We start from the raw sequence: 369 nt of genomic DNA, 5'->3' as shown, positions 1-369 counted from the left end.
AAAAAAACCCACAAAAAAGACATATATTCTCCCTCATATGTGGATCCTAGCACCAAATCTTGATGAGTGAGTATGTACCCAGACAAACTACAGGAACCGGGATAATGAAAAGGAACCAGGGAGGTAAAGGAAAAGAAAGAATCTGAAAAAGAAGAACAGTAGGAAACGGGCCTTAATAAGGGAGATATGGACAAAAATTGGTTTAGTTTAAGGGAGGGGTGAGGGAAGGGTATACAAGGAACCTATGGGATAAAGGGAAAGAAGGAGCTCAAGAGAGGTAGGATCATAGGAGAAGGGTAGTATTAAGGGAGATTGGGGAAATGGGGGCACCTTAAGTGGGAAAACCATGATGGAGGGGTGAGACAATGC

The 369-nt window shown here is 42.8% G+C and overlaps 1 protein-coding gene across 3 annotated transcripts in view; it reads right to left on the bottom strand.

Annotated features, from left to right (window-relative positions):
- Positions 1-369, bottom strand: part of Trmt2b (tRNA methyltransferase 2 homolog B) — a 121,916-nt gene that overhangs the window by 35,200 nt on the left and 86,347 nt on the right. The window lies entirely within an intron of this gene.

Source organism: Nannospalax galili, unplaced genomic scaffold (assembly GCF_000622305.1).
Source record: "Nannospalax galili isolate Female #2095 unplaced genomic scaffold, S.galili_v1.0 scaffold3, whole genome shotgun sequence".
NCBI classification, from domain to species: Eukaryota; Metazoa; Chordata; class Mammalia; order Rodentia; family Spalacidae; genus Nannospalax; species Nannospalax galili.
The sequence above is the reverse complement of the archived record's forward strand: the minus strand, read 5'-3'. Positions and strand labels throughout refer to the sequence as shown.